The 13,699-nt window shown below is 51.4% G+C and overlaps 3 protein-coding genes and 1 pseudogene across 5 annotated transcripts in view; 2 read left to right on the top strand and 2 right to left on the bottom strand.

Moving 5' to 3' along the window:
• Positions 1–13,699, top strand: part of LOC146009863 (uncharacterized) — a 245,378-nt gene that overhangs the window by 194,451 nt on the left and 37,228 nt on the right. The window lies entirely within an intron of this gene.
• Positions 1–13,699, bottom strand: part of LOC146009873 (uncharacterized) — a 70,571-nt gene that overhangs the window by 34,068 nt on the left and 22,804 nt on the right. Inside the window, exon 1 of one of the 3 annotated variants that reach the window (XM_083150445.1) lies at positions 4,254–4,391. The exons of 1 other annotated variant lie outside the window; for it this stretch is intronic. The gene's annotated coding sequence lies outside the window, so the exon portion shown is untranslated. Of the gene's footprint in view, positions 1–4,253; positions 4,392–13,699 lie in introns of those variants that run through there. One more of the 3 variants, XM_083150446.1, reaches the window with a different exon arrangement.
• LOC146009896 (uncharacterized) overlaps positions 4,448–13,699 on the top strand; it is a 44,291-nt gene continuing 35,039 nt past the window's right edge. The window contains exon 1 of the mRNA XM_083150496.1: positions 4,448–4,701. The gene's annotated coding sequence lies outside the window, so the exon portion shown is untranslated. The remainder of the gene's footprint in view (positions 4,702–13,699) is intronic.
• Positions 9,894–10,010, bottom strand: LOC146011695 (5S ribosomal RNA; annotated as a pseudogene).

The following is a 13,699-nucleotide window of genomic DNA, read 5'->3' as shown; positions in this document are numbered from 1 at the left end:
CTGGTGACAGATATGTCTATCAGAGGTAGCTCAGTGTGTACGCACTACACTGGTGACAGATATATCTATCAGAGATAGCTCAGTGTGTACGCACTACACTGGTGACCGATACGTCTATCACAGAAAGCTCAGTGTGTACGCACCACACTGGTGACAGATATATCTATCAGAGATAGCTCAGTGTGTACGCACCACACTGGTGACAGATATATCTATCAGAGATAGCTCAGTATGTACACACTACACTGGTGACAGATATATCTATCAGAGATAGCTCAGTGTGTACGCACTACACTGGTGACAGATATATCTATCAGAGATAGCTCAGTGTGTGTACGCACTACACTGGTGACAGATATATCTATCAGAGATTGCTCGGTGTGTGCGCACTACACCGGTGACAGATATATCTACCAGAGATAGCTCAGTGTGTACGCACTACACTGGTGATAGATATATCTATCAGAGATAGCTCAGTTTGTACGCACTACACTGGTGACAGATATATCTATCAGAGGTAGCTCGGTGTGTACACTCCACACTGGTGACAGATATATCTATCAGAGATAGCTCAGTGTGTACGCACTACACTGGTGACAGATATATCTATCAGAGATAGCTCAGTCTGTACGCACTACACTGGTGACAGGTATATCTATCAGAGATAGCTCAGTCTGTACGCACTACACTGGTGACAGGTATATCTATCAGAGATAGCTCAGTGTGTACGCACTACACTGGTGACAGATATATCTATCAGAGATAGCTCAGTGTGTACGCACTACACTGGTGACAGATATATCTATCAGAGATAGCTCAGTGTGTGCGCACTACACTGGTGACAGATATATCTATCAGAGATAGCTCAGTGTGTGCGCACTACACTGGTGACAGATACATCTATCAGAGATAGCTCAGTGTGTACGCACTACACTGGTGACAGATATATCTATCAGAGATAGTTCAGTGTGTACGCACTACACTGGTGACAGATATATCTATCAGAGATAGCTCAGTGTGTACGCACTACACTGGTGACAGGTATATCTGTCAGAGATAGCTCAGTGTGTACGCACTACACTGGTGACAGGTATATCTATCAGAGATAGCTCAGTGTGTACGCACTACACTGGTGACAGGTATATCTATCAGAGATAGCTCAGTGTGTACGCACTACACTGGTGACAGGTATATCTATCAGAGATAGCTCAGTGTGTACGCACTACACTGGTGACAGATATATCTATCAGAGATAGTTCAGTGTGTACGCACTACACTGGTGACAGATATATCTATCAGAGATAGCTCAGTGTGTACGCACTACACTGATGACAGATACATCTATCAGAGATAGCTTAGTGTGTACGCACTACACTGGGGACAGATATATCTATCAGAGATAGCTCAGCGTGTACGCACTACACTGGTGACAGATATATCTATCAGAGATAGCTCAGTGTGTACGCACTACACTGATGACAGATACATCTATCAGAGATAGCTCAGTGTGTACGCACTACACTGGTGACAGATATATCTATCAGAGATAGCTCAGTGTGTACGCACTACACTGGTGACAGGTATATCTATCAGAGATAGCTCAGTGTGTACGCACTACACTGGTGACAGATATATCTATCAGAGATAGCTCAGTGTGTATGCACTACACTGGTGACAGATATATCTATCAGAGATAGCTCAGTGTGTACGCACTACACTGGTGACAGATATATCTATCAGAGATAGCTCAGTGTGTACGCACTACACTGATGACAGATACATCTATCAGAGATAGCCCAGCGTGTATGGACATTGATGACCGCTGTCATATCTGTCGCGGAAAGACACTCAGTGCATACACACTGAGCGGCTTTCTCCCTGCCTGCCGTGGTCAGCAAGGGGGGGGGGGGGATGTATTTGCATAGCACAGCCATTGATGCAGGAGCGAGCAAAACCACTCACCATACATAGGGGGGGGGAGAGAGGAGAGTGAGTGTGGTCAGGTAACAGTTGCAAGTTGTGTCAATCGTTTTATCGACCCCACTTAGATCGACAGACATTAGGTCGACAGGGGGCAAGGTCGACATTGGGTGAAGGTCGACAGGGGGCAAGGTCGACAGGGGGCAAGGTCGACAGGGGGCAAGGTCGACAGGGGGCAAGGTCGACAGGGGGCAAGGTCCACATAGCATTAGGGCGATATAGCATTAGGGCGACATGGTCGACAGGGGGCAAGGTCGACAGGGGGCAAGGTCCACAGGGGGCAAGGTTCACAGGGGGCAAGGTCCACAGGGGGCAAGGTCCACAGGGGGCAAGGTCCACATAGCATTAGGGCGACATGGTTTTTTTTTACTGTTTTTTTTTTTTTTTTACCCGAATGTCGACACAGTCAACATTGACACAGTTGGAAGTCAACCTCAGCTCCTCCCTTCGCTCGCCATGCTTCGGGCATGGTGCCTCGTTACTACGGAAGCCAATCCCGGGGCATTTTTTCAATCCCGGGATTCGGGATTGAAAAATGCTCAATCCCAGGATTCCCGGGATTGGCTTCCCTAATTTGAAAAAACGCCCCGGTCACCCTGCACATTCACATAACTTACATTTGCGGTGGCTGGGTGGGTGGGCGAGCGTGCAGATATTGCTGGGAGCAGGGTGAGCTGCAGGTATATACGCTAGCCGGGTAGCTGGGCGGTCGGGTAGCTGGGTGGGTACCCGGTGCTGGTGATCCAGTAAACTGGTCGGGTAAGCTGGTCGGGTACCCGGTGCTGGTGGGCGGGTAAGCTGGGCGGGTGGGCACTGTGTGCTGTGCTGATAAGCCGGGTTGCTGGGTGTGTGGGCGGCTGTGTGGCCTGCGCAGCGTGACAGCTGACCTCATCACGCTGCGCAGGCCGTACGCCGGGTATGGGAGAAGCCGGGCAGCGTCTGAGCGAGTGCTCAGACGCTGCCCGGCATTAGACTGCACATGTGCTGACTAATCCCGAAATCCCGGGATTGAAATCCCGGCATTTTGGGGGCCAAATCCCCGGATCCCGATCCTGGGATTGGCCACCCTACTCGTTACGCTCGGTACACTATTTTATTCTCTTACCACGCCCTAGTGGATGGTAGGGCATGAAATACCGCCTGTCGGCACATGTCGGGTCAAGAAACAGTGAAAAAAACCATATCAACCATCCGACCTACCCCATGTCGACCAAACGCTATATCGAACTAGACACCTGTCGACCCAACGGTGTCAACCTAATGACTGTCGACCTAAGTGGTGTCGACCATAGGGCCGTATCCCGTTGCAAGGTGATTGGGGGTGAGGTGACAGGTGCACACACTGAAGATAGTGTCGACCCAAACCAACAGAATTGGACGAGGCTGAAGTTGGCTTCTTATTCAGGACAATCACTGTCACAAGGGTTAATGAGTCCTGGACCACAAATTTGACACCAGAGACCCGCACAGGGGGTCACTTACATATGGCCTACTTGCAATTTCTTTTGACCAACATGGATTTGGGCAGAAATTGGGCAGTAAAGTGGGCATAGGTCCCAGATGTCATCATTGTGAGTAAGTAGCTGGTGTTGGTCACAAAATATTACACTTGAAATCCACACAGGGGGGTCAACTAGGTCGACATGCATGAAGGTCGACAGGTGTCTAGGTTGACACATGCATTGTCGAAAGTTTGACATGTTTTTTTTTTTTACCCGAATGTCGACACAGTCGACATGGACACAGTTGGAAGTCAAATGCAGCCCCTCACTATGCTGCGCTCGGCACACTATTTTATTCTCCCACCACGCCCTAGTGGATGGTAGGGCATGAAATACCGCCTGTCGGCACATGTCGGCTCAAAAAAACAGTGAAAAACCCCTAACGCATGTGTCGACCTAGACACCTGTCGACCTAGTTGACCCCCCTGTGTGGATTTCAAGTGTAATATTTTTTGACCAACGCTGTTTAACCCTTGCAGGACACCAGCTACTTACTCACAATGATGACATCTGGGACCCATGCCCACTTTACTGCCCGATTTATGCCCAAATCCTTGTTGGTGAAAACAAATTGCAAGTTGGTCATATGTAAGTGACCCCCTGTGCGGGTCTCTGGTGTCAGATTTGTGGTCCAAGACTCATTAACCCTTGTGACAGTGATTGTCCTGAATAAGAAGCCAACTTCAGCCTCGTCCATGTAATATACAAATGCAGCACCACAGTCTGCTCCATATGTATAACAAGGAACCAGAGCCCCCTGTAGTGCATTACCTGCTGCTCCTCTCTCTGCTGCCTGAGGAAGTGAGGAGAACACGGCCGCCGCCCCTCAGCCAATACTAGTCAGATTATAACGGGTCATATGATGCCAGGGACACAACAAAATGGCCGCCGCCCCTCAGGGAGCGCTGCATAACGGTCACGCTGCCGCAGGGGACACAACAAAATGGCCGCCGCCACACGGCACAGAGGACACGTCTGGTATAAATATTGTCAAATCTAAGTTTGGGAAACGTTTGACAGCCAATCGGAAGTGAGGCAGAATAGAATGCTCCGCCCACCCGCCGCCCATAGAACTACAGCCATCGCCACGTTACTTTATCATCGTCACTAGAGGGGAAGGGGTGTCACACAACCAGTCTCCATACCCAGCCGCCATTACCTTATTGGTGACACCTCAAAAGTGATGGACAGGGGCAGTAATAAAAGTGTCAGGCTATAGGTAACTATATTATATGGAGCACAGGTTCTCAAACCAGGGTTGCCTACTTTTAAAATATCTTCTCTGGGAGGGGGAGGGGGAGGGGGGGTTAAACATAAAGAAGTCAGTATCTTCCCTGCACAGAGAAGGAATTTGCCTTTGCAAGTGAGCCAGAATAAGGGCCATAGAGTGTTATCATACTTCCCAAAATCTGCCTCTAGCTAATCAGGATACTTGTGCAACGGAGCCCCGAAAAGGGGATATGGCCTATGAAGAAGGGGCGTGTTCTCATGGGGTGTTGTGTCCTCAGGCCACGCCCTATTTTACCCCCCTGCATCACTGGGCAATCATGCGCACAGCCTCTATTGCCTTCAGGCTGGGGGGATGGCCCAACTGCCCCCCCTGCCACAGGACACTGGACGGGACGCAGAAAGCTGGATAGTTGGGAGGTATGGTATTATTATATTGGGTCAGGGCCGGCCCTCCCATTACACGGAGTACGCAGCTGAGTGAGGCGCCAGAGTACCGTATATACTCGAGCATAAGCCGAGTTTTTCAGCCTTCTTTTTAGCTGAAAAAGCCCCCACTCGGCTTATACTCGAGTCAGTGGCTTCTTTCCTGCGTCCAGCCATCCACTTCGCTGCCCGGCTGCACTTTAAACATAGGCACGGCTACGGCAACATGGCCGCCGGCCTCCTGCACTATACATGTCCTCAGTGCAGGAGGCCGGCGGCCATGTTGCCGTAGCCGCGCCTTTTTTCAAAGTGGAGCCGGGCAGCGAAGTGGACGGCAGGGCAGTGGCGGCGGCCGCGTACCCCCCCCCCCCCCCCCCGTGGAGCCTGTCAGCGGCGCACCCTAAACACCCTGGAGTCGGATGATGGAGGAGGTAAGCGGTGGCTGCTCCCTCCCCCCTCCGTGTGTGGTGTCCCTTGCATGGGGATCAACCTGTGGTGTCCCAGCTGTCAGCACAGGAATCAGCCTGTGGTGTCCCCCAGCCTGAGCAGCCTGTAATGCATTATGCAGGAGTAGCAGCCTGTGGTGTCCTGCTATTAGGCAGGGGGAGCCCCCTGTGGTGTCCTGCTATTAGGCAGGGGGAGCCCCCTGTGGTGTCCTGTTATTAGGCAGGGGGAGCCCCCTGTGGTGTCCTGTTATTAGGCAGGGGGAGCCCCCTGTGGTGTCCTGCTATGAGGCCGGGGGAGCCCCCTGTGGTGTCCTGCTATTAGGCAGGGGGAGCAGCCTGTGGTGTCCTGCTATTAGGCAGGGGGAGCAGCCTGTGGTGTCCTGCTATTAGGCAGGGGGAGCAGCCTGTGGTGTCCTGCTATTATGCAAGGGGAGCAGTCTGTTGTGTCCTGGTATTTTTATACAGGGAAATATACCAGTAGCTGCTGCATTTCCCACCCTAGGCTTATACTCGGGTCAATAAGTTTTCCCAGTTTTTTGTGGTAAAATTAGGTGCCTCGGCTTATATTCGGGTCGGCTTATACTCGAGTATATACGGTAATCAGGGCACTGACATTGCTGCCAGCGCCCTGGTTTCTCTAGCTAGGCAGGGGGGGCAAGGAGCATGAGAAGGCTATGCATAGTGGAAAGGGCACATGGGTAGGCTGCGGGGATGGAGGCCAGGGCCGGTGCTACTCACCAGAGCAACCCAGGCGGGGGGCTCCGCAGGGTGGGGTAGGGGGAGGTACAGGGCGATGCGGCAGCCGCCGCTGAGGTTGCTGGGGGTGGAGGGGAAGCTGCTCACCTGCAACCAGGGGGGTTCCTGGATTGAGGTTGCTGGTGGGGAGTGACAGGCCTCACCTCCATCCAGGGGGGTTCCCTGCTCCCGACTGCCGCCCTCCAGTTGCCGGCGCCCTAGCAAAAATCCTAAAGCTGCCTAGTGGTGGCGCCGGCCATGATGGAGGCAGGGCACACAAGATAGGCAGAGTGGCAGGGCACATTGGAAAGCTGCATAGACAGGCAGGACACATAGGAGGACTGTGCAGAGGGGAGAAGGGCAGATGGGTAGGCTAGTCAGAGGGGGCAGGGCACATGGGATGGCTAGGCAGAGGGAGGCAGGGAACCTGAGAAGGCTAGGCAGATGGGGGGCAGGGTACATTAGGTTTTGCAGAGAGGAGCAGGGCACATACTGTAAGGGGCTATGCAGAGGGGGGCAGGGCAAGGCAGAGAGGGTCAGGGCACATAGGATGGCTGTGCAGAGGGGGACATGTCACATCAGCAGGGTAGGTAAATGGGGGCAGGGAAAATGGGAAGGCTAGGCGGAGGGGGAAATGGCACATGGGTAGGCTAGGCAGAGGGGATGGGGACATGGCACATGGGAAGCCGCTAGGATGGAGACAGTACATATGAGTAGGCTAAGTAGAGGGGGCAGAGCACATGAGAAGGCTGTGGGGATGGAGGCAGGGCACATGAGAAGGCTGGGCACTAGGCAGAGGGGGGCAGGGCACATTGGAAAGCTGCAAGGACAGAGGCAGAACACATAGGATGGCTGCGCAGAGGGGAGGAGGGCACATTGGTAGGTTAGGCAGAGGGGGCAGGGCTCACAAGGCTATGCAGTCCAGGGCAGAGCACATAGGATGGCTGGGCAGAGCACACGGGAAGGCTGCAAGGTGAGGCAGGACACATAAAATGGCTGTCCAGAGGGGGCAGGGCACATGGGTAGGCTAGGCAGAGGGGGCGGGGCACATGGGTAGGCTAGGCAGAGGGAGCAGGGCACATGGGTAGGCTAGGCAGAGGGGGCAGGGCACATGAGAAGGCTATGCAAGAAAAATAAATAAATAATACAAAAAAAGGCAGGATTTTTTTTAAACCAGGACCGGTTCTGTGAGCCTGGGGCTGGTTACGGCCGTGGGGGGGACCCCACGCCGTTTAAAAGTTTTATTTTTTTACACTGCAGCCTGCACGGATCTGACTGATATGATGGATCTGACTGATATGATGGATCTGACTGATATGATGGATCTGACTGATATGATGGATCGGGCAGGGCAGGCTTCTTCCTAATGAGCCAGGAGAATGAATGAAGTGTATTTTACCGGCAATTTTGAATGGTGATTCTTATTTGTATTCTATCGATGGCGTGTTTGGTTTATTTCCACAAATGTCCCCCTTGGTCACGCTATACGGCGCAGGCGGAGGCTACAAATGTCATTGTTCCTAGGCTGCTAAACGTAGTCTTGGAGAATGGGGTGAGATGACGGTACAATGGCCCTTATTCAGGACTGCTCATAAGGCCGCGTGCATTCATGAGGACGAGCGTGCTTGCTTGCGGACAATGTTTTTGCTTTGCGCATTTCTGTGCATGCGCTTGGTTCTGATGAGCCCACCCATTTTTTTTATGGGCATGGCCACCTTTTTTGGGGAGGCATGCCCGAGGAGCGCTGGGCGGGTCCATCGGAACGACCCCTGCCTGTCACTCAGGCAGCGAGCACCACGGCAAGTGAAACATTTGCAAAAGGCGCTCGCTGTGGGAGTTTTCACATGCGCAAACACCGGACAGCAGCCGGGGGAGCGAATTCGGACCACAGCGAGCAGGGCTGAATCATCATTGCCAAGTTCTGCTGGTATTGTTGCCAATAGTATGTAGTGCAGTGGTCGCCAACCCGCCACTCGCGAGCTACTGGTAGCACACCGCAGCGATCTGGGTAACTCAACCCCTGATGGCTACTCCTCCAACCACCCGCCCTTACTGCACCTCCGCCCGTACCGCTCCTCCACCCCCCCCCGTACCACTCTCTGCCCGTACCGCTCCTCCAACCAGCCGCCCTTACTGCACCTCCGCCCGTACCGCTCCTCCACACCCCCCCCCGCCCGTACCACTCTCCGCCCATACCGCTCCTCCAACCAGCCGCCCTTACTGCACCTCCACCCGTACCGCTCCTCCACCCCCCCCCCCCCCCGCCCGTACCACTCTCCGCCCGTACCGCTCCTCCAACCACCCTCCCTTACTGCACCTCCGCCCGTACCGCTCCTCCACCCCCCTGCCCGTACCACTCTCCGCCCGTACCACTCCTCCAACCACCCGCCCTTACTGCACCTTCACCCATACCACTCTCCGCCCGTACCTCTCCTCCACCCGCCTGCATCACTCCTCAATCTGTCAGCCTATCCTTAATGCTCCTCCAACAACCATTACTACACCTCAGCCCATACCGCTCCTCCACCCGCCCACACCACTTCTCCATCTGCCGGCCCATCCTTACTGCTCCGCCTCCTGCCATTACTGCATCTCCGCCCATACCGCTCCTCCAACCGCCCGCCTGTACCACTCCTCCATCTGCTGGCCTGCCCTTATTGCTCCACCCGTACTGCTCCTCCACCTGCCCATCTGTACCATTCCTCCATCTGCCGGCCCGCCTTTTCTGCTCCACCTCCCGCCATTACTGCACCTCCGCCCGTGCCATTTCTCCATCTGCCTACCCGCCCTTACTGCTCCACCTATCGCCATTACTACACCTTCGCCCATACCGCTTCTCCAACCACCCGCCTGCACCACTTCTACATCTGCTGGGCCGCCTTTACTGCTTAACCTCCCGCCATTAGCAGTAGTAGTTCGTTTATTTATAAGGCGCCACAAAGTGTCCGCAGCGCTGATCATAGCAAACAAAAAACAAATTACAATGTAACGTACTTTGGGTGCTCCCAAAGAGAGTTCAGCGAAATAACTGAATTAGGATAGGTGTCTAAAGATAGACGCACGGAGAACAAAGCGGGTTTTTGGGGCACACTTTAAACAATGAATAGGTGAAAGAATTGTGAAGAAATGGGTAAAGTAAAATCTAACCTATATTAATTGATACTTAAAATATATGCATGCACACGTCAATTTTAATGCAAAGGACAAATTTATATGCACAATAGCAAGTGAATTAAAGGTGTAGTAATGGATTATATAATAATAAATACAAAATGCAACAAGGGTTGTTACACAATATCCGTCAAGTAGGCGAAAATGATTTGCAGGGGATTAGCCAGACAAAAGGCAATTTATAAGCAAGACAACAGTAATAATAACATGCATAACCAATGTGCCAATACGATTGATTATTTTGATTGAGTCTTGCTACGGACCCTCAATTGATGGCATACAATAAATTAACCCTTCTATAGTTATATGGGTCACAGGTTAGGTTGTTTTTGGTAGAGTAGAGTTTATAGATGAAGAAAAAGGGGAATGCTCTTCGTGTGCACTCGCTACTTCTGCTGTCTGGATGTTAATACAGCACTGGATATTCCCTGGTGGTCTCCCAAGAGGTACTGATCCAGCCAGTCACTGCTTAGCTGCTGAGTTCGGATGGGATCAGGCGGCACAGCGTTGTATGGCAGTATATATCGTCAGATGAGAGAGCCTCAAATGGTACTAGGAGCCAGGTGTCACTTCTGCTTTTCACCCGGTGTCACCCAGGTGAATGAGAGAGTAAGCGAGTCCAGGTGAGAGATGGTGATAAGGTGGAAATAGGCAGAAGAGGAGAAAATGATGCACAGGTAAACCGAATATATAAATGGATGATTGGCAACGGATGCAGAGGAAAATATATAATTAAGACGATCTAAATTCTCAGCATACAATCTCAGTTCTAAGAGTGGTGCTAGGACCCACTATTATATACCTTTTAAATGATATGCGCAAAGGTGATTAGGTTAGATTGAAAGGGTACCAGTTTAGATAATAATCGGGGTAATAACTGGCAGCAGGTACCGGCGCCTGTAAATAAATTAGTGACACTCTAGAAATGTGCGACTAGTGCCTGTAAAATGAATGCAAGCCGCCGGACAACTGCCGTCCGTATGCCGGGGTCAAAACCCCAGGTTCAGGCGGGTATGGCAAACAGTCTAGAAGCTGACCTGTGAGAAGGGTATATGTCTAAATAAATGACGCTCAGACCCAGCACTGCGGGCTGCTCGTTAAAGTGCCAGTCAGGTGAGGCGCGAGCGTCCGGCTCAATGTTTAGTGGCGGTAGCCGCGGGGTCACGTAACAGACACACAGTCTGTCCGTGAACACATGTATATATATACACAGTGATAAGTTTTAAATACCTTTACGCATACCGGCGGGGTTCAGTCACAGACCGCACTTGCCGGGGAGAGAGTGGAGGAGGGCTCCGTGTGGCTGGAAAAGCCCTGACGTCGGAGACACGTGTTTCGCCCCGATTGGGCTTGATCACATTGACGTGCTGGACTGGGGACTCCCTGTCTGATTAAAGGCCCATACACACTTGACGATTTTCACCTGAAAATCGATTAGTGTGTATGGGACAGCGACCCCCGACTAGCGATGATGCGCGCTCCCGCATCATCGCTAGAAAGGTCTTTCATCTGCTGGTTTTACCAGCAGATCCAGCGATGATGGATGGCTTGTCATCCATCATCGCTGTGTGTGTACGCTGCTGGGCTGAAAGATTAGCCACTTTCAGCCCGGCGGTACGCCCCGCTGCCGCCCCCCCTCCCCTCCCCTCCCCCGCCTGTCATACTCACTTGTCCACGCTGACGCTGCCCAGCTGAATCGCGATGTCCGGCTGGCTGCTGCTGCGGCGGCTGGCTGCTGAAAGCCCTGCTCCCCGCCTGTCTCACCTTGCTGTTCCCCCGCTGGTCACCTGTGCGCGTCCTCCCGGGTCAGGCCACATGTGCAACTGATGCACCCCCCGCCTCCCTCCGTTCTGCTCCACACGGAGCAGCACTGGCCACCAATGTTTTTTTTTGTAAGCCAGTAATATATAGATTGCTGGCACATGCCAGCAATCTATATATTACAGGTACCACTGGGCACCAATGACAACCATAAGCCAGTAATATATAGATTGCTGGCACATGCCAGCAATCTATATATTACTGGAACCACTGGGCACCAATGACAACCATAAGCCAGTAATATATAGATTGCTGGCACATGCCAGCAATCTATATATTACTGGAACCACTGGGCACCAATGACAACCATAAGCCAGTAATATATAGATTGCTGGCACATGCCAGCAATCTATATATTACAGGTACCACTGGGCACCAATGACAACCATAAGCCAGTAATATATAGATTGCTGGCACATGCCAGCAATCTATATATTACTGGAACCACTGGGCACCAATGACAACCATAAGCCAGTAATATATAGATTGCTGGCACATGCCAGCAATCTATATATTACAGGTACCACTGGGCACCAATGACAACCATAAGCCAGTAATATATAGATTGCTGGCACATGCCAGCAATCTATATATTACAGGTACCACTGGGCACCAATGACAACCATAAGCCAGTAATATATAGATTGCTGGCACATGCCAGCAATCTATATATTACTGGAACCACTGGGCACCAATGACAACCATAAGCCAGTAATATATAGATTGCTGGCACATGCCAGCAATCTATATATTACAGGTACCACTGGGCACCAATGACAACCATAAGCCAGTAATATATAGATTGCTGGCACATGCCAGCAATCTATATATTACTGGAACCACTGGGCACCAATGACAACCATAAGCCAGTAATATATAGATTGCTGGCACATGCCAGCAATCTATATATTACAGGTACCACTGGGCACCAATGACAACCATAAGCCAGTAATATATAGATTGCTGGCACATGCCAGCAATCTATACATTACAGGCACCACTGGGCACCAATGACTAAGTTATTAGCCAGTAATATATACATAGCTTGCACAGGCCAGCAATGTATATATTACTGCCCACCATGGGTTAAATAGAGCCTGAACGGGGCATAACTGCGTTCCGTCAGTTCATTTTGGAGGAGGAACGTCCGCTCACCTTGCCCTGCTCTCTGTCCCTGCCTGCATCATTAAAGGAGACAGCCGGCAGAGTGGTGGTAAGCCCGGCTGTCTCAGAGCAGGTCCAACCATCCGCTGTGCGGCTATTTTGAATGACACGCCTGCTTGCAACTCGCAAGCCACCGTCGCCTGATTGGCTGCGAGTCGCAGACAGATGGACCTGCTCTGAGACAGTTGGATGACCCCACCGCTCTGCCCGGCGGTCTCCTTTAGTGATGCAGGCAGGGACAGACAGCAGGGCAAGGTGAGCGTAAGGATGCAGTGCACATAGCATGTTACCCCTGGCACCGTACATGAAAACCCTAGCAATGAGCATGTAGGTAAGCGGCAGTTATGTGTCATTATATGTAATGGGCATTACGGTGTGTGGCATATGTGTAATGGGCATTATGGTGTGTGGCATATGTTTAATGGGCATTACGGTGTGTGTGTCATGTGTAATGGACATTACGGTGTGTGTCATAATGTGTAATGGGCATTACGGTGTGTGTCATATGTGTAATGGACATTACGGTGTGTGTCATAATGTGTAATGGACATTACGGTGAGTGGCATAATGTGTAATGGGCATTACGGAGTGCATAGTCCCTTGTCCCACAAAGCCATGCCTTACATTTTTCGCAGGCCAGCAATGTATATGTTACCGCCGCCACTGCCCCTCCTCCCCCCGTGTATATTTTGTTATGGCGTACAGTATACATTGATTTCTCCCTACATGCGCAGCTGCAAATGAAATTTTGCCGTGCACACGTTTGGGATTTTTCCCGGTCAGGGCGGTGCGGGTGTAGTTTACCTGATCGTGGGCTCCGAATATACGCAGCCCAGCAATCAGCTCTGAATCAGGCACCAAGAACTGGAATGCACTGAATAAAATGGCCCTTGCTCCCACCCTTGTAATTCAAACCCCGCCCATTATGTAAATCACCTTTTATGTGAAAGATTTTCAGCAAAGTCTTTCACCTCGTGAAAATCTCTTGCTCTTTGGGAAAATGGCTCAGTGTGTACGCACTACTTTGGGGAAAGATATATCTATCAGAGATTTTGGGAAAGTCTTTTGAAATGAAAATCTTCAAGTGTGTATGGGCCTTTAGAGAGGAAGGCGAACCAATGAGCATGTTGGAGACGTGATGGACATATGGATGTCCCAATAGAATTGGTGGGTGTGTTGAAGCCGCTTATGTCCAGTCATTACTATTGCGGTGAACACACCTTACTA

Source organism: Crinia signifera, chromosome 6 (assembly GCF_055691185.1).
Source record: "Crinia signifera chromosome 6, ASM5569118v1, whole genome shotgun sequence".
NCBI lineage: Eukaryota > Metazoa > Chordata > Amphibia > Anura > Myobatrachidae > Crinia > Crinia signifera.
Note: the sequence above shows the minus strand (reverse complement) of the source record. Positions and strands in the feature narration are given on the sequence as shown.